This window comes from Thermobia domestica, chromosome 7 (assembly GCF_964235325.1).
Source record: "Thermobia domestica chromosome 7, izTheDome1.hap1.1, whole genome shotgun sequence".
Lineage (NCBI taxonomy): Eukaryota > Metazoa > Arthropoda > Insecta > Zygentoma > Lepismatidae > Thermobia > Thermobia domestica.
In genome coordinates this window covers 291,409,846-291,427,596 of record NC_137460.1, presented here as the reverse complement: position 1 = coordinate 291,427,596, position 17,751 = coordinate 291,409,846, and the positions used below count along the sequence as shown (strand labels likewise).

The window sequence follows — 17,751 nt, the reverse complement described above, 5'->3', positions numbered from 1 at the left end:
TAACGATGCATTTCCCGGCATATAGTGATATGATTTTTTTTTTTTTTTTTTTTTTTGCTTGTCTACCCATAAAGAATTTACCTTTTGATATTTTGCCATACCTTTTTGTTACACCCTGCATATTCATAGTTACTGTGATTAAGTGGTATATTCGGAAACGTTCTGGATGTTCAAATTTGAAAGCGTGAGGAGGATTTGGACTGGATGAATCTCCCATGTGTGCGCCCCTGGCACAGATAAAAGAAGTATAAAATTTAAAAAGGAGTTCAGGAGTTTGGTCATAGTCAACTTCCTTTGGCCTGTCCTGACTACTGTTGCCAACTCTGAAAAATAGAATTAAAAGCATCCGCTCACAATTCTTAAAACAGAGTAAGAATGATTGTATTTTAAGCCTTATAGTTGAGGCTGATAAAAATACTGGTGTGACAGTAAAATACTGACCAGTTGGCAACCCTAGTCCTGACACATTTAATTGTTTTCTTGTATTTTGCACAACATATGCAGCTCTTAGTCCTTGCTTTGAATGGTAAGACATTCCTCTAGTTGAGCTTCATCGTGGCTACGCGGTTAGCGCACGTACCTTTGACGCGGCAGACCCGGGTTCGATTCCCAGCGGGAGCTTGTGATATGGAATTAACACTAACCTATAGTGTTATAACGTATCCTATGAGTTTAATATTTTACGCAATGACTTGTTTCTTTACTCAGAGATGTACGATATAAACAAAATAAATGAAAAGTTTATATACTTACAAAGTACTGCACAAGGAGCTCCTTCGTGGTTAAGCGGTTAGCGTATACTCGTCTTTCGTGTGGAAGACCCGGGTTCGATTCCCGGCGGGAGCTCATGTGGTTCGGATTCCACGTCAATCAGTAGGTCCCGTCTCATATAGCCTGGCTGCTGAAAGGGATGCTACACTCAAACTCAATTCAACATTATTCTAATTATGGTTTGTTTTATGTTGTTACAGTATTAATGAGGAGAGAGAGGAAAGCTGCATTTAAAAATATGCAGTAGTGCACGATATCTCCAAGTATTTTATTTTTTCATATTAGGAAAGGAGAAAATGTTTCTTTCTTAGTTCTACTTAGTTCATTATCATTGACTGGCATGCTTTGACACTTACTGGTTGGGTTGGAAGGGAGAGATTGATAGGTAACCAAAGGCTGACCAATTGTGCCTTGTGTAGTACTTGAGTTGATTTTGAGTTTAATGTCCCATTCAGATGCGAGGCTATATGAGACGTGGACCTACTGATCAATGTGGAATCCGAACCACATGAGCTCCCGCCGGGTCTTCCACACCAAAGGCGAGTACGCTAACCGCTTAGCAACGAAGGAGCTCCTTATGTAGTACTTTTTGAGTATATAACCTTTTTCATTTATTTTGTTTATATCGTACATCTCTGAGCAAAGAAACAAGTCATTGCGTAAAATATTAAACTTATAGGGTACGTTATAACACTATGGATTAATGCTAATTCCATATCACAAGTTTATGCAGATTTATCCAAACAGTGAAGGTGTAGTGCTTTGAAATTCTTCTTTTATATATTTCAACATTCAAGAAAATCTTAACATAGATATTATACAGAAAGGTCAGATTGAAAATATTTCTTTAAACAAATGGTTCTCAACCTATTTCCTATCACGACCTCCATTTTATCACATCCTCTTGCCAGCGAGTCCCTCATACTTTCTGGTTTGTAATAAGCTTGTGTGGAATTTTTAATATACCTATTGCGGAGATGTCATAATAGCCTTTTTTTTTCTATAATAGTAGAACCCATTTTTTGTATATAGTGGATACAGTTACTTCCCTAAAAGCGAATGGATTAAAACCAAAATCTGGTCGGTTCATTCATATTACAAATATCGAATCCGATCCGTCATACTGTTTCAAAATGGAGGCCGTCTTAAAATTTTAAAACTTCATAACTTCCTTAATTTTGGGTCATAGATTAAAAAAAATAAAGTGATTTCTAATTTTGGTTAAAAAAAACTTCAACAGTGTGGTTTTTAAAAATGTTATGTCACTATTCTAATTTTCGAAAGGTGGCCACTTTTAGTTACCTCATATTGTAGTGAATTTGGTATATTGTTGTGTGTGTCTCCAATATTACCAAAAATTGTTATAAGCAACTTGTTTGCATTTAAAATTCAGGAATAGGGGTGTTCGGAATTGAGATTTCAATTCCGGAATTCGGAATGTCGGTAATTCCGGAATTTTTCGGAATTCCGTTTTTCGGAATTTCGGAATTTCGGAATCTTGGAATTCCGGAATTTCGAAATTCCGAGGTCCCGGAATTCCGATCTTCAGGAATTTCCGATGGAGTTTTAAGATTCCGGAATTCCGACCTTCCGAAATTTAGTATCGTGTTCTGGATTCCGGAATTCCGATCTTCCGAAATTTCGGATCGTGTTCCAAAAATCCGGAATTCCGAACTTCCGATATTTGCGATGAAGTTCCGGAATTCCGATTTTCCGAAATCAAATCTATTAGAGGCTTTATATTTTAGTATATATATGTGGGAAATACCAACTGAAAATGTTCGTTATATAACAACAGTAGTGCCAATATTGTAAAGGCCATTGTTGACTTGAGCGATTTCCAACATTTGAGCTGTTTCGGCCATACTTTGAATATTAGAGTAAACAAAGCCCTTGAGCTACAGGGACCTTCGAAAACAGACAAATTATGAGTCAAAGCAGGAAAATGAGACAAGCGCTGCAAGAAGAGTAAGATGCATTAGACCATGTTCTTAGCTATATTTGATAGCCTCCACACTGTAACACGTCCATCATCCTTGTATAAGCAGAATTTGTTTCTATCCGACCAGAGAACGTGATCCCAGAATTCTGTTGGCTTTCCCTAAACAGGTTAACAAATTTTAGACCCTTTTTCTGATTCACACAATTGACATATGGTTTCCTCTGGCATTGTAACCGGCACTATGTAAAACCCGTCCAACTGTTCCTGTGTGCATCACAGTGCCAGAATATTGTTCAAGGCTTCTTCTAATCTCAGATGCCGGATTCTGCTTGTTTGGCTCCTGTCACTAGTAGTAAGTTTAGAAGGAGCGGTATATGTCGGCTTATTCACAACACTATTAGTCTGTTTGAAGCGCTGAATGATGGAGAATACCATGATTTTGCTTCTGTTGACTATCAATTTCGGAGGGAGGTTTGTTTGTACAGATTAATTACAACATTTCTCTCTTCGACTGTTGTCTCCTTACCTTTACACCCCATGTCACTTGTGAATGCTTAGCTCTACACTACAATTGCGAGCTGCTGTTGCGAGGCACAGTATGAATACAACAACTGTGTGGTGGGGGCATAAAACATGCATCCAGTCATGTGTCTACTCGTTTGGAGACGTTATGTCGTCCTATAAGTGAGACCGTAGGAGAAATATAGTAGACTCTATATATTGTGTGCTAAATACATGCATTATGATATTTTAAATATAGTTTTGGAGACACATAATGGTAACGTTTTATATGTTTACAAATTCAACACTACTAAGCAAATGTGATGTATGTTATTTATAATACATACAATGTAAATAAAGTATTAATTATATTATTCCAATACTTCTGTCGGTCTCTGTATCTGTTTTTTCTTATTTTCAAAGGTACGGTAAATTTAAGCTGTTGAGAAGGGTATAGTTACCAGTGTCATTATCACTACATAGATGTATCTGTATATTATTCAAATAACATTTCCTTAGATTTCATAATGTTAATACATTATTTCAATATAATATTTCAATTAATATATTTCTTAAGTTTCATAATATTTCGTATTTAAAATGTTGTTTGTGCAGTATAACATTTTCTTAGTTTTTTAGTGCTACGTATTAAATATGCGTAATATATATTGTTATTATATTATTTGTATAACATTTCCTTATGTTTCATCATGATAAGTACTTTTTATTTTAATTTGTAGTTAATGTACATTTCCATTATGCCTTTTATATATGTCCTAGTAAAACTAACCAGACTGAAAACGCTATGAAAGGATAAAAGAATTTTCAAAAGTAAAATTTCGTAGTAGAAATAATTTACACATCAGGTTTAATGGCATCATTCAAATATATAGGATATTATTTCTAATTTTTAAAACATTTATTCTTTTGAAAATTGTCGCGAACATAACTATCCTCTCACGAGTCGGGATCGAAGAACTGATTTTGTACACCAAAGTCCGACGATATAAAGGTTGTTCTATAACCGCGAGTACTGTGTTCAGAAAAGTATTAAAATGTTGTACAATGATAGCATTAGATTTGAGGTAATGTGTATTTTTTTTAGTTTTTGTAAATTAATTGTAATAATGTATATTCTAATCTATGAAAATTTATACGAAATTTATATTGCATTAACCAACATCTTTAAACACAATAAGGTATTTTTTGTTTGTTTATTTTATTGATCTTATGAACAGGTAGCCTAACTTATAAGAGTAAGAATCCGCTATTATGTAAAGCTCTGATAGAAAAATTACGGTAGAAACTAAAATTATAGGTTTCCTTTAAATTAAAGAAATATGAGAGGATTAACATTCTATTGATATGGCATTTCATTATTACTTTATGTTGAAATCTAGATTGATTGTATATTTTTCCACTGTTTTTACAAATATTAAATACAGTTATTATAAATATATTACATTCTATTTCCAATTTTCCGCAGTTCAGATCTATCATATTTTTATTTCTTTTTTATATTAACGCAAAATACATCTGACATTAAGGAAAGTTTTCATTTTGTGTATTAAAAAAGGTATCATGGTATAATTGAATTAATTTTTGTGTCATGCTATCTACAAAAATTACATAATTATGGTACAGCATTATGCAAAACCTACGTTATGAAAAACTATTTGCTGGGACCGACTACGTATGTGAGCTCCGAACCACATGTTTTCGTTGAAAAGTTGTTTTCCTAATACAAGAAATTAAAAACTAAGAAAATTATGAGGGAGAAGAGCTAGATGCTTTGTCTTATAAAAATGGATGTATGTTTGTTCCAGCATAATTCTGGAACACCTGAAGCAATTTCAAACAAACTTGGTACACATATGCCTACAACTTGGAAACAAATTGTGACTGTAAGACCTCCTAGCTCCACAAGGAGGTAGATTGAAAGAGGGTGACATGTAAAAATAGTTAGAAACGACTGATATTAATTCGGAATTCATAGTTTTTTTGGCCGCTGAGATGAACATTGACACTCTCGATTCCATTGAAGTTTAAGTTTAGCTCTCAAGACTCCCTAGCAACTATGGTTGGAGTGGGAAGAGGTGGCATGTAACAAAAATTGGAAACTATCGGTATTAGTGTCGAATCCATAGTTTTCGAGGTAAACCGTGAAATCAATCGTTGAAATGTGTATCTTAAGGGGAGTTGGGGGTTCAAATATTTTTGATAAACTTAATCTCTTCGTGCGCAGAACGAGCATTTCAGCTACAGTACGTGTCCAGAACCTGACTTCTTAACATTAAGGAGTACGAGGGTGATATAATAGCAGAGGAATATCGGCTCAAGTATGCAAGTAAATTTATAGGTAATGAATACGAAACTCGCAATCTATGGCTTCGCCCTGTTTCTAAGTTTTTCATTTTCTATATGTCATTTTGAAGCCACGCAGGGAAGAAACTGGTCGATACTCTATCCGTATTGCACTAGTGACCCAGCTAGCAACGATGTATGAACATGTTAAAGCCTGCCCTTGGGTATAACATTAGAATAAGACAAGAACCAGTAAATGAAGTATTTACACTTTGTTCAATGAGTCCTTCTGCTAAGCACTTTTCGTTCTGCAGAAAGACTTAGTATTGCGACCACTAGCAATGAGTAAAAGGGAGTAAGTTTCATCATTACATTGTCTGAGTGTTGATGTCTATCTCATAATCATGTTACTTGAAGCTTTCAGATTCTGACATTTCAGCATTCCGAGATTCCGATATGCTGGATCGACGTACCGTTATTGGGAATTTCGAATTTCAAAGATTCAGAAGTGCTGAACCGAAGTCCTCATATTCTGGAATTCGGAAATTTCTAGCTGAAGTTTCGAGATTGCGGAGTTTCGGGTTTTCGAAATTCCGAAATTTTAGCTGAAGTTCCGAGATTCCGGAATTCCGAGTTTTAGAAATTCCGAAATTTCTGACTGAAGTTCCGGAATTCCGAGATTCCTGAATTCCGATATTTCAAGGTGAACTTTCGGAATTCCGAAATTCCGGAATTTAGAGATTTCGAAATTACGGAATTCCGAGATTTCGAAATTACGGAATTCCGAGATTCCGAAATTACGGAATTCCGAGATTTCGGAATTCCGGAATAACTAAATTTTAAATCCCGATTCCGGAATTAAGATTTTCATTCCGAAGTATTCCGGAATCCGGAACACCCCTATTCAGGAAACACTAAAATCCCACACCAAAACCTATCTTGATTGTAGCCAGCTTGCTGCAATAAACACCATTCGCTCACACACGTATGTGTACAATTCTGCAAAGAACAATAAAGGATCCTAAACAAAACCAATCCCTTTAGTTGCTGACAGAATAATTTGTCTATTGTTGATTTACCAACTAACTCAACACAGCTATTGCTGATCAGTGTTTTGGCTCTGTGGATACTGGTATTTGAAGTTCTCATTAGTTTCATATCGTGCCTCTTCCATTTTTAGCAACTCTGCACCTGATGAATACGTTTGGTAGACGTAATCGTTGTTCTTGACACTATGTATAAAAATAAAAATATGCCTATAAGAACAAAATTTAAAATAATATTTAAAAATATTTTCCGGTATTAGATTCTAATTATATTTATCTCTTGCGCTTACCTTCGTTACCTCAAAGTAACGTTACCTCAAAGTAATATATATAACCCATCTCAAAGTTTTGAGCCCTTAAAGGTAGAAGTATGACAACCCACCGTCCCCCCAGAAGTCGGTCCTGGATCCGCCCCTGATTCGTTACACTTTATAGGACGTCAGTACACGTGGCGATAAACCGGTAATTGTTGGTGATGAAACGACGATGAATCGACCTAATTCAATTTCAATTAGGTTTGCTTCCAGGGAGGTCTAACAGGTTAACCTATTGGCCGCCATACATAAATATTTCTACTACTCTTATACACGTGGTCATCAACCGGTAATTCTTGACGATCAAACGACAGTAAAACGATCTGACTCAATTTCGATCACACTTGGCACCAAAGAAGGGGGGATAAGAGGTTAACTTGTTGCCCCCCTGCAAAGCCGTAGCTAGAGTTTTTGGCGCCCGGAACGAAGTAGCTAGAATTCGGCGTCTCTTATACTCACTTACCTACCTTTTCTTTCTTTCTTTTTCCTTCTGTTTTTTTAGGCTACAAATAGGGGAAGCAGCTGCTGTTGTTATATTATGCTGAATTTTTATTAATCTGCTTGGATAGACCATTGCAATAGCCAAAAGCGATCATTATGCAGGCCTACTCTTTTACAAATAACAGCATTCTCCAAAGTGCTCATTTTCAACTTTTTGTTAAACTTGAGAAAACTACCATTGGTTGTTTATTTATTTATTTGCCTGTTTTGCATACAAATGAGAATTTTGTATACAAATCGACGTGAAGAACAGTCAAGGAAATTTACAACTATATACAACGTTTCATACTATCGATAAATGAAATTTCAATAGGGCCTACACTAGAACCTACGTCCTTTTAAAATGTTCGAAGTAAGTGACAGCATTAATTTCCAGTAATAATTGTAAACTTTTGTAATTTTGTTCTGCATGTGACTCCAGAAACAGCATTTTAATTTCGATTCTTTTACGGTATTTTTTTTTTTTTTTTTTTTTGTGAAACGTAACGGAAATTCAGAAGAACCCTTCTTTGAGAATCAGGGGCGTCATTTAGGGAGGGCAGGAGCGGGCAATTGCCCCCCAAAGAGTTTGAGAAATATATATACTTAAATCGATTGTCTACTAATATACTAGTACAAAACGTGAAAATCTTATGTTGGTGGCGCTCTTGCCCCCTCAACCGAAGCCTGAAATGACGCTCCTGTTGGGAATTATTTCGATATTGAACGCTGGAAGTGAAGAATACGCCTATGTTTAATGTTTGTATTTAAAAACGAAATTAATTATAGTTTGGCTATCACATATGTTTGAAGTTAAAGTAATTACTTAATTTCTTATAGTAATTATCAGAGGCGTATTTAGGGAGAGTTCCCGGGCTTAAGACCCCGAAATCTTACTTACTATAGTAAAGTATATGAAATATCTTGCAGAATTTTCACATTTTCAGGCAAAGCTTCCCCCGAAAGTTAACAAAGCCCCTCCCGATACAAAATCGTAAATACGTCACTGGTAATTACTCTGGGGGACTAACAAGTCACTGGTGATTTTATTATGGTGTATTCTGAATTTTCTACACCAAATGTTGGAACTACTAGGAGATTTGCAAACTAAAGTATCACATTATTCATGAAATCTGATATTATCGCATAAGATAGGAATGTTTATTTATTATTATTATTATTATTATTATTATTATTATTATTATTATTATTATTATTATTATTATTATTATTATTATTAAACACTTTAATAATGCCAAATGCTGCAGTTCAAGAAAACAAATATGAACTTATTAGAAGAAAAACATAAATTTAACGTACAATAATATATGCGTACCAATTGGCAACGCTGGTTTTAAAATATCAATGATCATAAGTAAACATGCTTTCCCTTTAACATGAAAATACCCCAAGTTTGCTCGCTAACTAAAATAGAGTAGATGAAGAAAGTATTCAGTTGTAAGTATATCACTGAATTTCATTCTAATATGGTGAATATCGTAGATTTATTTGTATATGAAATAAGACTCTTATCCCAGAGACAGCATGTACAAAGGGAAGTTCTCGTTATAATTTTTGTGATTTCTGCAATTTCGAGAGAAGTGATTTTGCCAAGAATGATTTACATACTATAAAATATCTACGTATGAAAATAAGGAAATAAAAAGGTTGCTGGGTATTTTATTCACGTGTTTGGGGTTTGTGTTTTTTGTAACCCCTCACATAGATGAAAGTGAAAAAAAAAAAACTCCAATTTCTTCATTAAAATAATCTCATTTTATTATGTGCCTTTTCTAAAACGGAATTTTGTTTGTGAATATGGCATTGGTTGTGTGAGTACCGATGTACATATTCCTTAATATACCAAAGGACAATACCGGTATTTCAAATACAATAACTATTAGTAACTAGTGAATTTATGTAGTTTTGAACCCAAATTCCTAACTTGAGTGCTATCTTATTTTAGGCAAGTATACTTGTATTAATATCATATTCGATTGCGTACAGTTTTACTATACGGATCCATAGTATAAGTAGTAGTAGAAACGGGTTAGAAATCTCGCAGTCGTTCATTGGTTCTTTTCGACATGAAATAGGTATATTAAAGACTTGTTCAGATTTTTCTATACATTTTACGTTGCACCTTCGATTGTTTATCAGAGAATTACCTTAGAAAGTGTTTCTTAACTTATTCTCTGTAGATTCAGTTTGATTGGGTTTTACCATTTTGCATATAAATACAATCCAAAAATACGGATTGCGTACTGAAAATGGTCCACAGATACGAACCGTACTAATCTAATCTAATTTTTTTTTTTTTTTTTTTTTTTTTTTTTTTGGCTAGAGTGCAGTTTATGCTGAACAAGTGATTTTGTCATTGAAAGTGGCATTGGAGGAACAGAATCACAGTCACTGGAACAGGTACAGAATCTGTTTTTATTCCTCCTGTTGAGAATATTGTTTTGGTGTGGCAGTAATATTGTGTTCTGGGTAAGACTTCCATATAAGCATTTCATTCATTTTCTCGAATCTTCGGTTCAGTAACTTGTTCCGCTAACTTGCTCCCTTGTACGAAGTGATGTGGTTGAAGGTTTAAAGTTCAAGGTACATGATTGTTTGAACTTGGAATTATGGATATGGTGTGACGTCATCTTATTGTGACAGTTTTCAATAGTGCACGTGGTTTCTTGAGTGTCTGCTTCATTCATCTTGGTGTGGTCTTCGTCATTTCTCTGCTACGTCGTACTTTCGTTCTTTTTCATGGAATGTTGGTCGTGACGTCATGTGATTGTGTGTTTGTAGACCTGGTGTGTCAGTGCTGTTTTGTTTTGCTGTAGGTTGTGGCCTACACACACATGCCTGCTGTGTATGGTTTGCGCGGGCGGTTTAATGGCAAAACGGTGTTGATATGAGGATGAATAAATTGCTAATTTAAATTTGTGTAGGCTAGAAGCTTTCGTGGTTAATGGTAAAAAAAAAAAAAAAAAAAAAAGCTAGCGCTTTATTTCTTAGTTGGAATTTCAAAGTTAGATAAAGATTGATGGATGGCATCATTTGACCATGAACCGTTCTTCAAACTTCGTTGACCCCGTAAAATATAGAAAATCTTTGGTGTCATTTGAAAAGAAAGCTAAGTTGTACTCATGGTTCTGAGTCCATGATGTTGCAATTTGTATATTATCTATGGTGTCAAAAATTTTGTAAGGATGCGAGAATTGATGAAAAATATTTATTTTTCATGAAGCATGCTGGTGAATTGTATACTTAAGTTTAATCTAAGGTATGTTGTTCTTTTATGTATTTAAGTGTTGATATGTAGGTAGTGTTTTGGGAGAAAGCGGTAGGGGGCTTGCCCCCCCCCCCTTGTAGTACAATTTAATTCAATATATATTATTTTTGGTTTAGAGAGTGCAGGGGAACTTGCCCTCTTATGATAGTGTATTCCAATATATTTGTGGTATAGAGGGGGTTAGGGCGCTTGACCCCCTTGTAGTACATTGTATTGTAATATATAATTTTTGCCTTGCCCTCGCTTGTAGTATGATTTAACGCTTTTTTGTTTTATATTTCGTGCACATTTTTGTAGTATGTTTTTTAAGATTGGTGGAATGTAATAGAACGCTGCTCTACCATATTGATTATGAAGGAGGTTGTTTCCTTCTATGAAATTGTATATGGAAAGTAACCAATCAGATTCGTAATCAGTGCGGTAGAACAGCGTTTTCTAGAAACTTTCTCGAGTTGATTCTTTAGGAACTGGTTCTTCGGAAAAGTTGAAACAATTCCGTGGAATCAGTTTCTAAGAAATCGATTCATTAAACGAGTCATTTGAATGAAATGCCTATACTAAAGTCTTCTGGAGGAACAGAATCACAGTCACTGGAACAGGTACGGAATCGTTGTTTTTATTCCTTCTGTTGGGAATGTTGTTTTGGTGTTTTAGCGCCTGGTGGCAGTGATAATTTCTCCTGTGCTGTGATTGGGTGATTAGTGATGTCGCTGATTGGGACCCTTGAGCGATCATACTGTCTGTTTGAATTTGGAAGTTGAAGATGTATATTACTTCGGTGAAGGAAAAAGAAGGTAGTGAAGGGTGTCAACTGAAGTCAGTTTCGATGTCGGTTCGTTGTAATATTGTGCAGAATTTGAAAAGACCGTTTTGCGAGTGTGGTTGTTCTGATATTAATTTATCTTTTTGTTTTAACATGTTTGGGATACTGAAGTGAATTCATATCGTTTCGGAATATTGTGTGGATTGGTCAACATTGAAGAGAGTTTGGTCGGTAGACGCAAATTTAATGTCGGTTGAATGCGCCGAAGTCAAAGGTGAATAGTCGGTGTTATTTGCCCTGAAACTAATGAGACATTTTTCAGTGATTGTAGTGAGTACTCTCGCAGTGCTGATTCCCTTTTAATTTTTTTTTTTCTAATCATGTACATCCTAACTCCCGTTATTATTACTGATTGTTGGAAGAGGCACGTAGGTTTGGGCAAGGGGCGGTGGACTCATATGACTGTGAATCATTGGCTTAACTTCGTTGATCTCTAAAGTGGTGCAATCTAGCGAGAATGTGTGGTTGCATTTAAAGAGAAATTTAAATTTAACTTATTGTTTTGATAATTTAATGCTTCATTTTGCTTACCGGTATTACTTATGGAAGAGAAGATTTGCTGTTGGCTGCTCGATTGGTGAAATGTATTTCATTTTTCTTCGTCATGTTGGATTGATTTATAATTAGTGGTGAGTGTTACTTTACTTTTTTGCAGTTAATTTTTCTGTATTACCTTAGATTTATAGTGGTGGTTTTATTTTTTGTTGTGATTTTCGATTCGTTCTTTTCTGGTTCTTGAGCGGGGGGTTTGGGGGGATGCAGCTCCCATTTAGATCTCAATTGGTAGTCACCGTTTCACTTGAATTGATTTCTCGATGACTTGAGCGTCAGCTCTCAAGGATATTGCCCTTGTACGTGACAATTGAAGAGTAAATTCTTGGTGAGTTTGCTCGATCATTTGGTTAGCAATCGTAATCTATTATCATTGTCATGATATATATCTTTGTTTGCTGGTAAAGTTAGATACGATTGCTTATTAGGTGGTCTGCAAAACTTGTCCACAATTTACTTTTCGATTGCTTCGATTCAGGGGATTATTTTTTGGAACCGATCTCTGAACTGTTCCAAGGAAACAGTTCAGGTGAAGCGCTTCCAATGAATGTTCGGCATAAAGTGCATTCTTACCGTTTTTTTTTTAAGCTGTCACGTTTCAGATTTACTCTACTGTACATAGGCTAAAACAAACCAATCTGTGTTAGGTGGTCAGTAAAAGGTACGAGTGCTATATAACTGGGTTATGGCACTGCGAGGTACATGGTTAGAGATCAGATCGCTCAGTGATGATGAATATAGACGTTAACAAGAATATCGTAAATTATATATTTGTTGCACCACATTTTGGAAGACTTACAGGTAAAATTCAATACCTTGTATGAAAAAACATACTTGTAAACAGCAAGTTTCTGCAAGCGATAGAATTAGATACAAAGTAATACATCTGTATTTTATGTTAACAAGTGTAGTGTTACTACTGTAAAATCCTTACAAGTGCTTTACTAGGGATGAAATAAGTGAGCGAATTTGAAAGATGACTGTATTAAAAACTATTTTTCAGTGGCGTTGTATTTCTACAGATTTATTTTATGTTTACAATGTTAACGCTACTACTATAAAACCATGAGAAGTGCTATTGAAACTCTATCATTTGCAAAACCTAGCGCTTTCACTACCCTCGATTATGCGTATACTCACTTTCAGTGACGTGCCTGCTCTCTCGGACGCACCCACACGCCAACGCTTGCGCCTACCAGCTTCGCCCTGCCCTGCCTCGATTATATAGCATTCGGCTTTCTAGTGGCCATCTACCACAGATTGTCTTGTGTTTTTTGGATTGTAGTGTTTATTGTGTTTGCTTTCGTCCCTTTTTCATGCATTTAGCACTGTATTGCAATGCATGTGGAATGGACACGTCATTTATATAGAAACGCAAGAGTAAACGGAAATAATACTAATGTAAATTACATACATTAGGTTAATATTTATGGTTACATTTTGCATATCGTTATTACAAATAAATTTACAGTAAGTAGTTATTACTTGCAGTGTATGTAGACATCCTTCCATATGTATCTAATGCTAAAGACAAGTACTGACACCGATATAATTAGATTTTTTCAGTTTGCTCTTCATGTGGATCGTGTACCGAGTAAAAGGAGTGTTGGAATAAATATTTCAGGAGCTCTTTTTTAAATTTAGCAACAAAATCCTGAATTTTTATATGTTTGGAAAGTTTATTGTACAACATGATGCCCACGTATTTACACCCTTTTTCATATAATACAATTCTGTGTTCTACAATGGAATGGTTTTGTTTGTTCCTGGTCTCCTATTTATGTTTTTCTTCTACTCGAGTAAGGACACCCTCCAGGTGTTACTTTACAGATATCAGTAAATTTAAGATATGCAAACAGGGTACTGAAAGTTTTTTTTTTTCCTCTAAATTTTGGTTTACAGTGATCTTTCGGTTTAGCACTTGCCATCATTCTTATTATTTATTTCTGTATTGTAAAAATTACTTTGGCATTATGTGTGTTTCCCCAAAATGTAATACGATATTTTAAATTCGACTGGAATGATCGAAAGTAATTATTTTAAAGTGGAAATTTTTAACACGTTGTTAAGTACGTTAATTGCGAAAGAATTTGATTTAATTTCTTACTAAGCCCATCCCAGGAGATTTTTTATCTGTCCAAATTCTTAATAACTTGATAGAATTCACGTAGTTTGTTTCATTATTTTCAAATAAAATATTCACAGGCTGCGCATGTTTTTTACGCAGATAATGAAAATTGACTTCGTGCGTCTTTCCAATGTTTAAGTTTATTTTGTAGAATCGAGTGGGATAGTTTAACAAGATTCCGTTTGCACTACCTTTAACTTCCTCGTTTGTTTTCCCTTTTAATGTAGTATTCGCATTATCTGTATAAAGGGTAGTTCTTCTGACGCAAAATTACATTGTAGGTCGTTAATGTATATATATAAAGCGGATATAATATGGATCCTTGTAGCACGTGGCATGATATTTCTGGCTTATCCGATATGTGGTATGAAGTCTGATTTGTTTCTCTATTATCGTATTTATTTTCCACTTTTAGCGGCCGATTTTCCAGATACGGTGTAAACCATTAGTACGCAGTGTTTCTTATTCCATAATCTTGTAGCTTTGAAGAAAGATTTTTATATGACACTAAGCCAAATGCTTTAGAAAAATCAAGGAAGACACCTATACGTTTGGCCTTACTCTCTAGGCTTTTATGTGCAATTTCGAGGAAATTATGTATTGTAGTTTCCGTTGATTTACCATCTAAGAATCCATGTTGTTCGTTTATTCTTAGATTATATTTGTTTAAAAAAGATGCTACCCGGACACTCAGTGTGGTTTCTAGAATTTTTGAGAAAGTTGAGAGAAGTGAAATAAGCTTATAATTTGTAAGCGTTGATTTGTCGCCATTTTTACTTATTGGTTTTACTTTTAATACACTAGGGATTTTACTTTTAATATACAATTTTTAATATACTAGGGAAATCTCCATTTAAGAATTTCGTATTTATAAGGAAATATATGGGGTCCGAGATATATTTAATGCTTTTTTTCGCAATACATGGCGATATGCAATCTACGCCAGCTGACAACTTACATTTCATTCTTTTTACCTCTTTTAATATTTCTAAATTGGTAACTGGAGGTAGATATGTTGTATTGTTGCATTTTTGAAGTGGAAAATGCTGAGTATTGTACATTTGTGATAAGTTATTGTAGTAATTATTAAATAGGTCAGCTATTATACGGATCTTTTATTATGTTGCCATTTTTAACTAAGATACCATCAGCATTTCTTGAGTTTATATTTAACTTGCTCTTCCCTACTTTTCACAAAGATTTGTAAAGTGGAAGGGCCGTAGTGTGAAAAAAAATAAATTAATTATTATGCAAATTGAATCAAAATTTAAGTAAATTTTATTATGCTAATCTTGAAATGCTAGTGTTCTGAAAAATATGTAAATAATTAGCTAAGTCGGTAGAGCTTTTAAGTTTAAAATGTCGGTAGAGCAAAATATGTATTATAAAAGATAAAGTAATTTCATGAACAAAAATGAGAGTAATTTAGTATAGCATTTCCAATCCAAAAGAGAGACTCTAAATTACTGGTCTACGTGTTTCCCCAGGTGGTTAGAGACAATACTACTTCTCACTCACACAACAACACTTGGTTGTGAGAGACCGTATTTTACCAGACATTGACAACTCCGGAGCAGCTGAAAGAAATACATGAGAATATTACACTGAGCACATACCTTGTCAGACTTTCTGTGGAGAATGAAGTGCACACGAGATTCAGGAGATAGACTTTTAATGAGATGTAACACCACACGCATTAACACTATACACTGTGATAAAATAATAATAAAAAAAAATGATTAAATTTTGAACTTTCGCCGAAATGTTTAATTTCAGAAGTAAGGCCTTATTTGTTTAGATTAAATGTTCGTGCACGATTTAGCGCATCTTCAATGGTTCTCCTCTTCTCCTGGATGTCCTCCTGGTCCTCTTCTTGCAGCTTCCGATGGCTCTGCTCTCTTCCGTATTTAGCAGAACGTAGGTCCCACGGAGGTCATGTTTCTCTTCCACATTAAACCATGACGATACTCTGCTTCCCTCCTGGTTTGTCTCCAGTTGAATATTCAGAGAATAATTAACATATCTCTGGATCTTGTGCCTGCAGTGGATCAGGATCTCAGCACAGGTTGCTTCGCCTATCCTAACGCGATCCAGCCTGTTAGGTGGCTATTGCTCGACTATCTAACTTCATCACCCCCAATAGAAAAGGGAAGATGACACTATCAGGTTCGTTTAACAGGTTATATTATCTCCTGCGCATACTTTATTAAATGTTCGTACACCACTGTCCTGTACTAAACGCACACAGTTGCGAAATTCGTCGCGCAGGATTAACAACGAGATATAATATATATACACATTTTACGAAGAATATCTGCACTAAGATAAATATTGACTATATGTATGATTAATAGTATGCCATTGATCCCTTGTGTTACCTAGGATTTTGATTCCTTTGTAAGTTACACATTTTACAACAGGGAATGGTAGAATGAAATAGAAAATTAAGGTGTCAATAAAGCAACTGAAAGCTTCATTAACCAGATTAGACATATAGATCTCGTTCCAATCTTCTTCCCTGAAATGGCGATTAATTAATTGCAAACTTTCTTTTGTAAGTTACATTGGTTTGTGGCTCGTGTATAACAAAAAGTTCTGTTGAGGGTTTCATGTATATCGAGTACTTGGGCAAGATGACCTTATATTTAAAATGTTTTCTCACTGTGAGCGGGTCAGTTGCACTTTCGGAATATCTTGTAATACGCGTCGGAACTTTAACAGTTGCGTTCACATTAAATAAAAGTAGGAAATGTTTTGTCGGCTGCAAAAAAATCTATTTTTATATCCCCAAGAATTATGTCTTTCTTCTTGAGTTGGAGAAAATAGTTTAGTATGGTATCCATATTATTTATAAAATTTTTTATATCATTGTCAGAAGCTGTATGTACACATACACTTAAAAGGTTATATTATAAAATTTCTAATGCACAACTTTCAGTGTTTTTTCGCATTTACATGTTCAAGCCTATTTCATTTTTTCGTTTTTAGGGATGTTTTTGCATTTATAGAAGCTCCCCCTCTGTCTTTATTACTTCAACAGTATGCCGCTCTTGCTCAAATTGCGGAATGCTTAAGTATCCTAAGCAACTTGATTGTAACCGGTGTTCTATTATACAGATTAAATTTACTCCCAACAATTTGTCCGAAAGTAGTTTATCTAACATGCTCTTTTTATGAAACGTAAACCTTTCTGCACTTTTATGGAAAATAACTATATTATTGCTATTACTTTTGCAACCTGAGTTGTCAGACTGTATATTCTGATATAATGACAGCACTTCAACGGTGGTGTGTTGGAGGCTTTCTTTGCCTTATAAATTTCCAATGTATAATCTTATATTGTGTAGTTCGTTGAAAAGAAGCAATGTCATTTGAAGCGTTCCTATTTGCAATGTTACAGTCTACACTGATACCTTATTTATTGGATAGTTTAAATTTATCTTCCATTTACTTCTTCAAAACACATCGTTTTGTCGATTGACTTTTGCGAAAACTCACTACTATATGACCTTGCCATTGTGGTAACGCTTGTTTCCCTACTTGTGTTCACAAAATTGCCAGTTTTTGATTCATCTACACAATGACTCATTAAAATAAGACT

At 34.8% G+C, this 17,751-nt stretch overlaps 1 protein-coding gene across 4 annotated transcripts in view; it reads left to right on the top strand.

Annotated features, from left to right (window-relative positions):
* LOC145691044 (uncharacterized) overlaps positions 1 to 17,751 on the top strand; it is a 108,719-nt gene that overhangs the window by 76,584 nt on the left and 14,384 nt on the right. Inside the window, exons 1-2 of one of the 4 annotated variants that reach the window (XM_081766650.1) lie at positions 8,748 to 8,816; positions 9,703 to 9,779. The exons of 1 other annotated variant lie outside the window; for it this stretch is intronic. The gene's annotated coding sequence lies outside the window, so the exon portion shown is untranslated. Of the gene's footprint in view, positions 1 to 8,665; positions 8,817 to 9,190; positions 9,325 to 9,702; positions 9,780 to 17,751 lie in introns of those variants that run through there. 2 more of the 4 variants (XM_081766649.1, XM_081766652.1) reach the window with 2 other exon arrangements.